This window comes from Pagrus pagrus (assembly GCF_965226575.1).
Source record: "Pagrus pagrus genome assembly, chromosome: 13".
NCBI classification, from domain to species: domain Eukaryota; kingdom Metazoa; phylum Chordata; class Actinopteri; order Spariformes; family Sparidae; genus Pagrus; species Pagrus pagrus.
The window spans coordinates 18097207-18110154 of NC_140197.1; positions in this window are offsets into that span (position 1 = coordinate 18097207).

Consider the following 12948-nt stretch of genomic DNA (forward strand, 5'->3'; position numbering starts at 1 on the left):
GGATCTACAGCAAATCCTGCTTAATCATCCCCGCCACCACCACCACAGCCGCCACCACAGCCAATAGCCTTTAGGGTATGACAGGATGTGGATGCTGTGGATGGGAAACACGGGAGTAACACTTCACATCCAGACATGGTGACAGCTGAAGTAACAGTTTGTGACTGCTCGGCTTTACCCACGCTCCCACGCTGACAAAGGGAAGGTTGTCTTCCTTGTGTCCCCGAGTTGGAGAGCCATCGTCAGGGTGAAGCTCCAGCCAAACTGCTTGGGTCGGGACGCCTTCAAAGAGCCTCTTTTGTGTCGGTGCAGCCTGAGAAGACAAGCTGTCAGTGTTCTCAGTGCGGTGTGATCAGAAGATGGGACTGGTTATGGCTAAAACATGCAACATTTCTGCACATGGAATCGAGCCTCACTTTCCTCAAACCATACACACACACACACATACACACAAACACACACACACACACACACACACACACACACACACGCACACACACTAACACAAACACACACACTCACCACAGCGGCGAATGAAGAGCTGAGGTGTTATTTTTGCATTGAGTCACTCTTCACACCTTTGCAGAAGCTGCATGCATGCATACACTGTATGCAGGTGTAAATTCATGCAGACACACAGAGATACTCATTGGTGCTGCAGCTAAAAGTGAATTATGGAAGAGATCACACACACACACACACACACACACACACACACACACACTTCCCTTCAGGTTTTGTGCTGCCTTGGGTGGGTCTATCAGAGCAGTGGATGAGAGAGGGTTGGGATGTGCGATGTTAATCTAACACTTTTGAGCTCGAGAGTGAGGACAGTAGCTGACCTCACATTCACACCTTTCTATCTTCCCGCTGAATCTGACTTATCACATATACTGGCACATGCACACGCACATAGAGGGCTGCTCCTAGTGTTTTTTGTCGCTCAGGCTGTCATTACACAGCCTCAGTCGCCAGGATAAAATGTTAGCCGTTAGCGTTTCTGCCCCACCACATATGTTCACATTTGGCCGTGTACCATGGTGACTTTTGCACAAAACTGTGTTTCAGCATTTAAAAATGTGAAATTAAAGGATATTTTTGATGAGGGACCTCAGCGTTTCAACACATTTGTAGGCGTGACACTGCTGAATATTTTTATGGTCAATTCCCAGCTGTTTGTGCTGAAAAAACAGGTGTTTAAAGCAAAACCATGATGTTTTCCTAACCCTAACCAAATGGTTTTTGTGCATAAACCCAATCAGGGCATATCACGCAATGGGAAAATGTGAAAATTGAACCTAAAGGAACATAAAGTTGCAACACAAAGAAAATTAAAGGTGCAATATGTAAGAATTGGCCACCTCTTGAATTCATTCTCTCAAAAAAATAGAGAGAAACCGCTTAATGCTGTTAACTGTAGCTGCTGTTGGCTAGTTAGCTCAGTTAGCCGTGCAGTAAGCAGTCTGGAATGGTAGCTTACTGTGGTTTTACAAAAGGAACAGGCCGGGGCTAGCTGTTTAGCATGCTAATATCAGTAGATATCTCTGCAATACAATACATATACGTCTTTGACATGATGTTAAAACCCCTATTATATGTATATTTTTTTGCCATTTTGTTGATCATTTTGGCAAATTTTGGACATGTTTTAACTAACATTCTTACATACAGCTCCTTCACAGTTTTAACGTATCTGCAGTTTTGCAGAAATTTACTTTACCAACATTTATTCTGGCAATTGGGCTGCATTGCTCAGTGTCAGTGGGGCAGAAAAATAGCTGGTTGAAAATACACAGCCAAATTTATGCAAAGAGCTGGACGAGCACCCTGCTGTAACCGGATGCAGCTCACTGATTGAACTGAGAGGTGTGGTGTAAAAAACTCCAGGCAAAATTGCACACACATCCTGCAGGACGATTGATTCAGCTGCAGAGAAACAACCAAGCAAATGAGAAAAAAAAAAAAAAGGTTCTAGCATGGGGGGCCCCCCAAAGATTAGCAGGACCCTGAGGCGGACCCTATTCCACTAGCCATGCCTGCACACTATACACACTACAAACACTTAAGTCTTTGTGGCTATCAAGCACACAAGTGCAAACACACTTCTCACGAACACACACACACACGCCATCCTCTTTATCATACGAGTTGTCATCTGCTCTCTCATATTTCTGCAGGACTGCCAGATCGTGCTGTTTATACCGGCTCAGCTCGGCACACACACACTCTGAGCTACGAGCACATGTTTGAAAGCTGCAGAGAAGAAGACTGTGTCAACGCCACATCACACACAAGTCTGCTCATTTTCTGCAGGCCTCTTTGAAAAGTCAAAAGCTTCCAATCAGAAAACCAACGCAGGCTTTAAAGTTGTGAGGAAACAGAATGATTCTGCACACGTTATAATTATTTCCACAGCCGCTCTAACCGAGTGACAATATCTCAGTCGAGCGGCTTCCTCAAGATGATAGCAGCCATGTAGATGTCTCCCTGAAGTCCTTTAATGTGGCTGTTTTTATTCTAAGAGGGGCTACTTCGGAAAAACGATTGCCGTTAAGAGCAAAAGCGGGAAGGTACACCACTGGGAATGAGATTAGAAAAAGTGTATAACTAAAAGAAAACATGGCAACTATAATGGATGCAGAAATACAGCAGGAGGGATTTGGGGAATACACTGAAATAGATTTTTTTGTTTGTTGATTTGTTGGTTGGTTGGTTTGTCAGCAGGATTCCAGAAAATCTACTGGAAGGATTTCCACAAAACTTGGACGGAGGATGGATCTCAGCCCAGAATAGGCCCCATTAACTTTTGGTGCAGATCCAGATAAAGGAAAGGTTCCCGGGGCCTTGGCGAAGGTATTCACTCTACTGCCATTGTAGTCAAATTGGGGATTTATAAAAAATATAGGTACAAAAAAATCTGCTACAACATGACACCAGAAATAATGATTAGAAAACGTAAGCCAGAATTATCACTAGTACTGACCAATGACGGAATGTAACTAAGTACTATACTTGAGTATAATTCAAGGTACTTGTACTTTACTGCTACTTATTTCCATTTTCTGCTACTTTAAAGCTTGGTCAAGCTAAAAAAAAATTATTGACACAAAGAACGTAATAAATATATGTAAATACATGTATAATTTACTTTGAAAATTTTGTACAAATATTGCTAGATAATTACTTTCAGTACATATTTTGATATAGTGCGGACACTGCGGCTACAGCTCTGCATGAATCAGTCATCTGTTAACTTAATCCAAAAGCTCATTGACTGAACCTACAAAAGTAAAGGCAACTGGCACGTTTTAAAATTGTACCTAAGTGGTGTTATTGTTGGCGCAGCTGTCGCAAAAAAACAACTGGATCACTTTTTGTTTTCCTCTGGGACTAACAATTACCACCGACACAGGACACAGTTGCATTTCAGTGTAGAAGCAATTAACACCATTTTGGAAATAAGAGAGAAGAAAGAAGCATGTTGGCTGAAGAAGTGAAGTGAAATTGTCATAATTTTAAATGGAGTATTGCTTTGTGCAAACAAGTAACTACAGCGGGGGCTGAAGCAGAAGAAGGAGGGGGGAAGAAGAAGAAAACAAAGCGCGAGTTTACTCATTTGTTTAGTCTATAACGGAGACATAGAAGCAGATAGTGTTGTGTCATACATCGGGTCTTCATTTTCCCAGGAGATTTCATATCTGGTGGCAGACAGAATTTGCATAGTGAAAGCGAAGCATATAAGAAACCAAACTAAACACAGGCGGTGTCATTACTCTAGAGCCACCACACTGCGCTGTGAAAATGTACTTCATAATGATGAGTTAAAGCAAGAAAGATAACTGCTGCTGTTTTCTCTGCTTATCAGAAACAACTTTGTATTCAAAATGTTTGTCAATAACCCTCCAACAGAAAGTCCGGTCTCTACATAAAGTCGAACAAACGGCCCAATTAACCAACAGATTGATAGTGAATAGCTGGTAAACTCCAGATAGTAAAACGACCGGTCTAACGATGCCATAAAACTGTTGTAGGGCCTTGGTCGCATGACCCCGGAGTTTGACTGCATTTATCTTGACGTTATTGATTAAAATGGCCACATGAATGATTGCATCAGCTGGATTATTGATGGACACGTGGAGAAAGAGTGTGTAATTAAACCGTCCCTCGTGTGTGCTCCGGTCACCCCGATGGCTATCAGCAATAAACACAAGACGGACACAAAGAGGACAGAGATCAATGTCTGGGTCTTAGATTTCAAAACAGGATATCATGGCGTGTGAGTTCATGGAGAGCAAAGGTCCATTCTGGGGGGTTTCTGGTGTGTTATCCCGAGCAGAATTTGTAAATACGTTAATGTAAATCTGAAAAATTCAACGTGTCTAGAACTAATTTTCCATCATGTTTTCACGTCTAAATCTTTTTCCCTCCGGGCCCGTGTGCGTTGACCTCTTCCATCATCTCCAGCCGAGAATGACTTTGATTCCCATTTCGTCGCCTCATCACATCCATCTCTCTCGAGCCCTCCATTGTCTGAGGCGCGCATTTAAATGACATTGATACATACGGCACATTACAAAGACAAAAGGTCGACAAGGCCCCAGTTTTTGCTCTCATTAGAAAAAACACACCGTGACAATACCTTCCGCCACGGCTCGCCCTCGTGCTGCTGCATAAAAAATTCACGCGGGCCAGGAATTTTATCTGCTCCCTCTTTAACGGCAGCATCCAGAGACTTAGCAGGCTGAGGTGTGTGCGTGGATCCCATTAAAATGCACTACAGAAAATGAGATTTGGGGGAGCCCTGTGAAAAACCATGCATGTAATCATCTCTCTTCCCCTCTCAGTTTATCTGCGAAGGATTTGGAGGAGGCTTTGGTTCCCCACCCTCAACCTCCCCCTGTACCACACATTAATATTCATAGAGAAGATTCTCTCCTTGCTGTCTGTTGCTGCCTGTAGCCCACAGACTTGGCTTATTAGGACTCTAAAATATGGCTAGCTGACTCTCTGTTGGGAGAGGCTATTGTGTTTTTCATGCAGACTTACAATGCGAAGGCAATACACGGCACAAATCAAGTGAATCTTCAGTTTTAGTAACAGATTGGACTTTATTTGGCTAATTAGCGCGTTTGTGAATGTGTCGCCTTGTGCTGAGCGATAGCAGCTTCACGAGTCAGTGCTGCAGTGCGAGTTCACAGAGTGACTCGGTTGATCTTGTGGCTTGTTTTGGTCAAAGCCACCGTGGTGGAGTGAGTCAGAGTGAAACTGAGTGCTCCACTTTGCCTTTCCTGCTCAGGTTCATCATGAACATTAAAGAGAGTGAGAGACAGAGAGAGGAGGTGACTCATGCCTACCACGAACAGCCTCGGTAATTACATGCTTAAAGTCATTAAGTCCACCTTGCAGATCTCTGAAAAACAAGCTCCACAATCACTATGTATTACAGAATTTCCTTTCCTGTCAGGGTCAGTTTCGTGTTGTGTATTTTCTCCACACTCACTGTGCAATATAAGTGATTTACAAGTTGACTTCTCTCCTCAATTCCTTGCCTTTCTCAGAGGATCAGGTGTGACAGGATGCCAGATGTTGGCCTACATGCAATATGCAGAACTTCCACCTGTCTCACACTCATAAATACAGCACACACACCATATGTTTATATATATTCACATTAAGAAAGGTAACACTTTAAAATAAGGTACAGAAAACATGTGAGTTGTTGCTGAGGACAGAGTATGAATCAGGAATGAATCAGGAACAAGTTGATATTGAGTAATTCATGAATAACTGTGATTCGAGGATAATGATGAGTTAGCAAACAACAAAAATGATTACTTAATCATTAATTCCTCTTTTTTTGCCCCCACAAGTAAAGTGACACATCATACTGATAATACATAATGACTCAGCGTAGTAACTACTCAGTTTTATGTTTGATTTAATGTGAAGGTGCAAAAGAAGAGTTACTAATGATTAAGTAATGACTAATTAATGAGTCTACTTAGTAACTACTCAGTGTTCGGTTTCACTTTACTTGAGGATTACAAAATGAGTAAGTAATGGTTAAGTAATTAGTAATTAATGCATTTACTTAGTAACTAGTCAGTCTCATATTTTACTTTACTTGAAGGTGGACAACAAGAGTAACTTGTGATTAAGTAATTAGTATTTAATGAGTCATCGCTGGTGCCACTCAGGAATAACTCATTTGGAATTGGGTCAGTATGTCGATTTACAGATATTTATGAACTAATCATCACCTAATGATTCATGAATATTGTATCTTCCAGTCTGTTCTCCAGTAACTCAAGATTATCTACTATATATCACGGTTATTCAGGAATTACTCATTAACAATTTGGTAACTATCGAGTTGTTTCTGATTCATTCCTGACTTGCTCCTTCGTATTGACTCACACTTTTGTGTATTATTGTACAGTGTAAGATCCAGAACTTTAAACATAAAGCAAAGGATTTTGAAATGCATATTTCCATGAATACAATTAATAGAAATGGTTTTAAAAGCTTTTCACAGATTTTTGGGGGCATTTGACACAAACACGTCAACGGAGGAAGATTGTGACTACATGGTGAGTGTATCTCAAGCTACAAGCCACACTCAGAAGTGTGTTTATGCACACTTTTGGCTCAAATTGGTCAAATGTACTAAAGTTGTTTTATTAGTGACTTACTACAAGTCAGAACCCAGGTTCATAACAAACGTAGATGTACATAAATGGTCAAAATGTTGGTCAAAGCTTCTGCAAACATTTGCCTGTACCCTATCTGACCCTCTTCTCCAGAATACACTAAAGTGAGTAGAGTGCAGTCTCTCCCTCTCTCTCCTCTTTCACATGTAAATTAGTCTTTAATCTCCGCTGCTCTAATAGACAACCATGGCAACGGAGGCAGGCCTAATGAGGCAGAGGCGCAGGTTAAAATCTGCCTGCATGCTACCACCATTTGCACGATCAACAGTTCAAATGAACGCACACTCTGTCATGCGCACGCACATATTCTCACGTGCACGCAATTGCATGCATACTGCATTATCGCCGTGCACAGGAGAATTACAGTTCGACATGAATGGTACACTTCTGTTGCTCAAAAGACAGATCAGAAAGCCCCAACAGCTTTCATAAATGTTAATGTTGTGTGCTACGAACTGAGCTTCAAAATTCAAAGCTGGAGCCTTTAGAAGCTGTTTTTGCATGAAATTAATCATAGACTGACTCCGTGCGATGCGTATGAAACAAAGCATGACGCGTTTGATGGAAAAGAAATCATAACAGGAAGTGAACCCAAAGACATGAAAGAAAAAGTATAACCAAAGACATAACTGACCACAAACACGCTGAACTGAGTTGACTGATAGATGCTACAAACATACGCACGCCACTGATAAATCTTCGAATACAGCGTTAAAAGCCACTCAAGTTGTGCTCATTTCCATGTGAGTGGTACTGATGCTCCAGCACTCTGTTGACTGTAATTTACAGCCATATTAAATCCATTAGACCAACATGTGTTTTCAGAGCAGCTCAGCCCACAGACAAGCATCTCAACGTGCTGCAGTCCCAAACCTCAGGCTCACACACGCTTCACGTAGGCAGCAGCGAGTTAAGAAGAACATTGGGGGATGTGTGGCTGTGTGTGTGTGTGTCTTGCATGAGAGCCACAATACAGCACAAGTGTTATGCAATTATTTGATTGTTGTTCTTAAAAACAATCCTGTTTTACTGGTTACACGTGGAACAATCTGTTTTCAGCTTCACACAGTCACATTAAGGTCACACTGTCTCTGTATAACCAACAGTCTGTTCTGTATGGGACATTTGTATATATATATATAGACTCTATTTGGAGTTTTCATTGCTTGTGTTTTGGGTTTTCCCCATATCTTCAAAAAGTTCCTTTCCTTTTCCTGCAAACCACAGATATATTGTATTGTAACGCTTCACACTATCATATGAAGATTTCTACTTTAAGTATCATATTACGTTCAAATCACGCGTACGAGTTGCTTTACTCACCAGGAGGGGATCGTGGTGGTGTGACAGCGAGGCAAGACTCACCAGACAAAACCAGGTAATTTTACACAGTCAGGACATTTTCCAAATGTTATTGTGGAGACAAAACTGGATATATTAAGCCAAAACATGATCACAAGTGTTTTTTGTGGCTGAACATCACCAGATCTTAAGCACAGCGTTGTCACAACTTAGTAGCTACTCGGGATTATGTTTCGCTTTACTTGAAGGTGCGCAAAAAGAGTAACTAATAATTAAGTAATTAGTTATTAATGAGTCTACTTAGTAACTACTCAGTATCAAGTTGAATTTTACTCGAAGGCATGCAAACAGAGTAACTAATAATTAAGTACTGAATAATTAAACTTAACCAGACCGTAAGCACAGCATTGTCACAACATAAAATGGAAAACTGATACGTAAAGAAACTTAAAGTTTCAATCAATCAATGACATCACAGGCAGTATTTTGTGGTTTTGTGTGTGTTTCCATTGCTTTTCATTGGGGTTTTTTGTAGCTCAAAATACATCGCTGACCTGCTGAGCATCTGTGTGTGTGTGTGTGTGTGTGTGTGTGTGTGTGTGTGTGTGTGTCTGTGTGTGTGTGTGTGTGTAAATTTGGACACGGGTTTTCCCCAGACATTGCATTAGCTCATCTTCCTGCAAACGGCTTCTTTATTTGTTATTGCTTCATGTGACCTTTAAAGCAGTTTTTAAAAAAAACCTGTACAGAAATCTCACAAAAAACCATACATGCAGATGTAAAATGATGCAAGCTATAATTAATAATGCAGGTAGCTATTGTATGAGCTTTCAAGTAAAAGAAGCACAAAAAGGCTCATGAAATTTAATATTCTCTCAGTTCTTGCTCTGAAAATCTCTGTATCGACTATGGTACCAATAAAGAACAACCTGTCACATCTCTGAGAGCTCCTCTCACAAACCTTTTCTTGTCTTCCAGCCACACGGGGAGCAGATGTTGACACGCTCCTCCAACACCTTTCATTGTAATTATTCTGTGTACACCGACACAGTGCTATCACCTCACACAGGGGTCTGTTGCTACACCAGCCTAATTAGCAATTAACAGTCATATAGTCATGAAAACACTGTCTATTGGGATTCACTGGGGGATAAAGGCTGTAAATAAGAAAAGAGGGAAAATTTGAACCAATGAACAGCATGAATATCCTTTCCATAATATATAAAATATATAATGAGTAATAATTAGCGTATTCATGAAGGAGATGGAGTGTGTTTTATGATTGTAGCATGATTGTGGCATTTTGTTCCCATAGAAAGGCGTAGGCTGCTGAAAGACAGAACACACTCTCTGTCTGTCTTTGGTGCAATGTTATTTTTGCCCTGAGGCCCAACACAATTAACACCCACTGCCAACTGGTAGGCTCTGTGTATATGTGTGTGCGTATGCATGTGTGTATGTGTTGTAAGCACGTACACACACGTGTGTGTACAAGCATTAATGTGTCTGCTGCAGATACATAAACCGGTTTAATTTGTTTATTCGTTCAGGCAGAAATTACTGTTTTTTCTGACAAACTGTGCCTTTTGCCGTAATTACAAACACACATACATGTCTGCAGATACACCATGAGGGTAATTTCCGTTTGATTGATTTAGATTTTCATAATTTCCGGCTCCTAATTAATTGCTCTTCAGAAGTTAATTTCTCAGTCAGTGCAAAATAAACACACACGAAAGCTGTGTTTAATTTGGCACACAAAGAGGGAAATTGCAGCCACGCACTCGCACACAAACATGCTCGGCTTGTCGAACAGCATCTGTTAAAAAAGCACAAATCTCCCCCAGATTGATCACTCACAAGCAAATCAATGGCATTTGGACATTTTGGAATGTATCAGTAAATCAATTCAACCCCCCTGCAACAAGAAACAATAAACCTTTCTACAGAGGTAATAAAAGAGTACAGCCCATTCCATTAATTTATTGCCCTCCTTCTGTGTGTGTGTGTGTGTGTGTGTGTGTGTGTGTGTGTGTGTGTGTGTGTGACTGAAATATGAGTGGATAATCACAAGCCAGGAATTCTTCCGATGGTCCGTCAGGCAGGTCGGTATGCCGCGTGGAGGAATGCGGAACCTGGTAAGTCAAAACAATGTCGGGTAATGGAATGAGGAGGAAAATGACGAAGGACGTGAGGAGGACAGGAGCGAGGGAGAGGGGGAAAAAAGGAGTGGCCAAGAAGTGGTGGAGGGAGGGGGCGGGAAAGGGAGGAATGAAGTGGGGAGGTTTTTAATCGCACTGGAATGAAAATATTCCCAACCTTTTTTGTGGCATCCAAATCTGTCAGAGTGAGAGTCCAGATTTGACAGTCCTGGAGCCAAAAGAAATCCACCCGCCTTGAATGAACACGCTTTTCAGGAACTAAAGACACGCTCTGTTTAGGTGTTCTGGTTATTATGAAGCTCCAAAAATCCCCCCATAAAGGGGGTTTACCACAATAATCACTCCTGTTCTCCACCTTCTCCCCGCCTCAAACCTCATCCATTTTTTGTAGCCTCCCCTGGCCCTTCCAGAATCGCTCTAAATCTGTGTAAATAAGGAAATGCTCCAATTTCGATGCAAGCCACAGAAGAAAAGATGCATGAAAAGATGCGTGAGCCCCGTAACACAATACAATTCAGAGGTGTGGAAATCTCCCCTCCTTAATCCAGAAATCAACGCTGTGGAAAGAGGGATTTGGGGCTGTCACTGCTAAGCTCCTTGTCCCTGGTGTATTATTGGAGCTGTGGCATAGAGGAGAAACACTGGGAGGATGATGCCGCCGCTCGCTGCATTGTAAACAGGCTTCAGTGTTTGGGAAATAAGCACCTTGCCATAACAGAATTTCCAGGAGCGACGTGGGAAGAATGATGGCATCGGCGGCAGGGGACCCTTATCTGTGCGCTGCATCTGCGTGCATGTGCAGCCCTGACTGACTGCTGAGCTGCAATCTTTGGATGACAATACAGTATGCGGAGGTGAAAAGTGGGAGAAAATGTGTGCGGAATGCAAATGAGTGTGATTATTTATTAGTTTGACGTCGTCCTTTTCAGCTCGAGCAGCAGAAAGACGATGCACGCCACCTGGGAAGATAAACTGTGCTCACATTACTCAAGAACTTTTGACAATCTGCACTCAAAGCATCATTAAATACTTGATATGGTTTGTAATTCTCTACAATAATCCTTAAAGAAACCAGGTACCGTCGCAGAACAACAGGAGAAAAAGCGTTTGAGAGATTCTACATGCATAAGACATGAGCTATGTCGGGGAGGTGAGTGGGTCGCAGCTCCAACCCTGAGCTATTCATAGACCCTGCCGATAACAGGTTGACTTCTTTGGGAAAGCAGCAGGCAGGGAGAGGGGGAGGAGGGAGAGGGGTTGGTAGACGAGAGACAAAGGAGGGAGAGTGCTCGAGAATTCACCTGTGGAAAGAAACAGAACAGAGCTGCGAAAGAGAGGAGGATGTTTTAGGCTCGGAGCGAAAGGATGAAACGGAGGATAACGAGGAGGAGGAGGAGGAGGAGGAGGCATCCTTGCATCCACACACAAACACCTGCACATGACAGCTTCACATGTGATTGTCAATGACAGCCATGGAGGAAAGAGGGATTGCCAAAGAGAGGGTTGAATGGAGTGGGGAGAAAAATGGGAAATTGGTGAGTTTCCATCCTAACAAACATCCTCATGTCTGCTGCATCTCAGCGCGTAGGCCCGGAGGAAAAATGCTCCATCGCTCCGTAATGTGCGAAATAAACTTGTGAAATCACATGACGGCGACGCAGACACATGCCACATGTCAAACCGGCCTCAATCAGCCGCGGCTGCAGTCATGTGGCCCGAGCGTGACTAACTAATATCATGTCATCCGTCAGCCCTGCGACTACACCCAGTTTGCCTGCAGCAGCGTTTTCACACATATCCTCCAATCTTAGACCTGAAGACAGGATGGAAAAGAGAAACAAGAAATTTAATTAAGCACTTAAAATGGTATTTTTACTTAAGCTAATGATCTCTGTGCCTCCTCTACCACATGTGCAATGCCGATCCTGCAGGCATCATCATTTATACTGTCTCAGTTCTAGTCAGGTAGTCTGAAAACCAATGTTAGAGAGTGGGACCCACTCGCCAGACATTTGACGTAGCAGCCGTGTTCGTGGCACAAAACTAGATATTTTCAGGACATTTTCTAGCCGTGTTTTATTCTAAGCCCAAAGATGATCTTTTCCTAACCATAACGGAGTCATGATTTTGCCTAAACTTAACCAGACCTTAAGAACAGCGCTGTCACAGCATAAAATTGAAAACTGCAACAAAAAGAAATGTAGTTTTGAAACGTAAAGAATTGTACAATTGAAATGTTAAGAATGGAAAGTTAATAAGTTAAGAAATGTAACATTGAAACGTAAACTGGAAATGTGATGTTAAAATGTGAAGCTGAAATTTTAAGAAATGTTAAGTTGAAATGTTAAAAATGTAAAGTTAACATGTTAAGAAATGTAACATTGAAATATGAAGTTGAAATGTAAAGAAACGTAAAGTTTCAACATATTCCTGGTTTGCAGAAATGTATAATACCAACATTTATTGTTCAAACTGGGTTCCTCCTCGACCAGTGACGTCACCTTCAACGATTTTTTTGGTTCCACACTGGGTTCCTCAGCTCCTTCAGTCCGTATCACAGTGTCCACGGTCTCCCCACGGCGGACCTCTGCCAACGTAGCCAAGCCCTGATGCCAACGGAAATGGCTGCCTCTAATTTAGCTGAACCGGCTGCATTCCTCGCCTAAAACAAAGCCGTTGCTGTTCACCATATTAAGGCGATCTTGCAACAGATACCAGCTCCATGTTGAAACGGACTCTAATCCTTCTTTTCATACTGGCCTCTTGGTTCTCAT